Genomic DNA, 2,753 nt, shown 5'->3' with positions numbered 1-2,753 from the left:
AATACAGTAATGAATGACAGCTGGAGAACAGTGTTAATTGGTAAAACAACAGATGTAAGCAGCATGACAGCAGAGGATGAGAAGTTCACCATAAGGAGAGGAGGGGGCAAACCAGCCCAGAGGGGGATATATAAGGCTGTCTGCAGACCACAGGATTGATGTTGTACGGGTTTATCTGTCCTGTATTGGAATAAACTCTTTTGCACCGACTCTTGACCGTCTCCAGAGAAGTTTTTGACTACAAACTAATAAGTTTAATAAGTACTATTGACTATAGTAGAAAGTTAATGGAGTAATTTTTGACAAAGTTTAAAAAGCTGGTGAATGTGGGGACCAGACTTAACTGGCCCAGGCTGGTCGTACATCTGACCCAACAGATCCAGAGGTTACTGAATCAACTGTAGTTGTAATTTCCAACTTGTGGTGTGACCCAGTGGACTGGGACTCTGTTGCAGATGGCTGATCAAAAGCTGTGACATCAAGTGGTCCTTCATGTCCAGGTGAAACATCTTTGTCTGCAGGGGGAGGACAAGTCAGTGGGGAAAAACAGTGAAACTTGTGTTAACCTCAAACACCTCTAGTGTAGATTTTAGGCCCTAATTTAGGACAGAAGAAATACAGAGCTGGTGCATGCAGCTGAGCGGGAGCCAGGAGACTGAGCATGGGGCAATAACAAACACAGGGACAGACGGGAACACTCGAAACACAGTGAAGTGAAAGACCAAAAGGAGACACTATAGGAAAACACTGATGACAATCGCATTAATGACCATTCACTCCCTGGTCAAATGACATCGGCAGTGATGTAGGTAGTGTCCTCTGTTTCTGGTTAGCAGATGTCTATCAGGCCTCAACGTTACCTCCATATGTGTACGTAGTAATAATACCATACTAGGTCTGCCGGCTGAGACTTTATAGCTGCGCTGTTATATTTTTCAGAGCACACAAACACTGTAAACATACACCTGTCACCTGAAACACAGCTTCTACACCTTATTTTTATGGATTATACACACAGCCCACAGTGGGGTTAATAGCCGCATTTAGAACCTGCATGTACCGACAGTTTAATGTTACTCATGCATGTCAGCAACAGTTAGCCTAATATAGCTAACTTGCTAATGTTATCATATCTTACCTGCTGTACTGTCCGCTGCTTTCTCGTCAGATGGATAGCATTCCTTTCACTGTTGACTTTGTGTGTGAGGCCACATGGACAGAAATGCTGTACACTTTTAGCTATGGTATTATAAAGTGGCCTTCCTCCAGCCCTGCTCACTCACTCTGCTTTTTTTATGGCAGTGTGCTGGAAGTCAGAGCTCCCCCTGCAGTCCATAAAGTGCCTCTGCGCCTCAGCCGTTCCAAACCCTCCCTACAGCCTTTGGGTCACGCCTCCTCATTTGCATACATGACTCAATCCTCAAATCCCCAAATCCCCAATCCCCAAATCCCCAATCCTAAATCCCCAATTCTAAATGGCTGAATGACAAAATGCCCAATCCTAAATATAAAATGCCCTATCCTAAATACAGAATGTCCAATCCTAAATACCAAATTCATTTTCGACTTCGACTTCGACTTTTAGTTTTCGACTTTTAGTTGTAATCTGACCCAATAATCCCTCCATAGTTTCGTCTTGGAACTCTGCCATGCAGGCCATTTTGTCCAGTCCCTGTCTTATGGTGGAGTCATGAACACTGACCTTAACAGAGGCAAGTGAAGCCTGCAGTTCTTTGGATGTTGTTGTGGGGGTTTTTGTGACCTCTTGGATGAGTCGTCGCTACGCTCTTGGGGTAATTTTGGCCGGCCGGCCAGTCCTGGGAAGGCTCACCACTGTTTTTGGATAATGGCACTCACTGTGGTTCACTGGAGTCCCAAAGCTTTAGAAATGGCTTTAAAACATTTTCCAGACTGATAAATCTCAATTACTCTGTTTCTCATTTGTTCCTGAATTTCTTTACATCACAGCATGATGTCTTGCTTTTGAGGATCTTTTGGTCAACCACTTTGTCAGGCAGGTCCTACTTATTTATTTATTTTTTTAACCTGTCCTGCCCAGCAGCCTCGTGTAGAGTATGATGAGCTGGATACCATATTGTGCCATACAGATTTTACTTTAACAAGAGAGTATTAATATACTCCTTTGTCTGTTTTATTATTTATTTAATTATGTATTGATTTGTCACCGGGCCGGACGGGGGGGCAGACATGGGGATGGGGGAGCACAAACATTGCACAAACAGACAGCACAGAGAAAGGACAACACGTACAAGAGAAGGGGGATGGAAGGCGGGGACAACAGGGAATAGCAGAGGGAAACACCAATTGCAGAAAGCAACGAAACCTCAGCCACAGGCAGGCAAGAACCCCAGTAGCCAATAGGGGTGGGAGAAAAAATAAATAAATAAAAATAAAAATATGACTCCCAGATGCACCGCGATGCAAACGTGGAAGACCAACCAACAGACGCCCAATAAATACATAAATAAATAATAAATAGTTTGTTCTCGTGTTTTCGTATTTCTGTGACCCACAGGATTCCTGTGGGATTCCAGCAGGATGGGAGTCAATTCCACGTAACTGGATAAAAGTCAAGGACGGGAAGATCAGTTTCTGTATATAAATATGCATTTCTAATATGAATAAACTTTTCATTGTCAGATTTTTTTTTAAATCAGAAACAGGATGTCATTGTGGGATTGGGAGTGGACAGGATTTTGTTTTTTCCCTGTCATGGGATTGGGATGGGACAG

General features: G+C 43.3%; 1 long non-coding RNA gene across 1 annotated transcript in view; it reads right to left on the bottom strand.

Moving 5' to 3' along the window:
* Nucleotides 1-358: 358 nt before the first annotated feature.
* Nucleotides 359-2,753, bottom strand: part of LOC123976960 — an 8,425-nt gene continuing 6,030 nt past the window's right edge. Inside the window, exon 3 of the long non-coding RNA XR_006826479.1 lies at nucleotides 359-515. This is a non-coding gene — a long non-coding RNA (uncharacterized LOC123976960). The remainder of the gene's footprint in view (nucleotides 516-2,753) is intronic.

Source organism: Micropterus dolomieu, linkage group LG09, assembly GCF_021292245.1.
Source record: "Micropterus dolomieu isolate WLL.071019.BEF.003 ecotype Adirondacks linkage group LG09, ASM2129224v1, whole genome shotgun sequence".
Lineage (NCBI taxonomy): Eukaryota > Metazoa > Chordata > Actinopteri > Centrarchiformes > Centrarchidae > Micropterus > Micropterus dolomieu.
The sequence above is the reverse complement of the archived record's forward strand: the minus strand, read 5'-3'. Positions and strand labels throughout refer to the sequence as shown.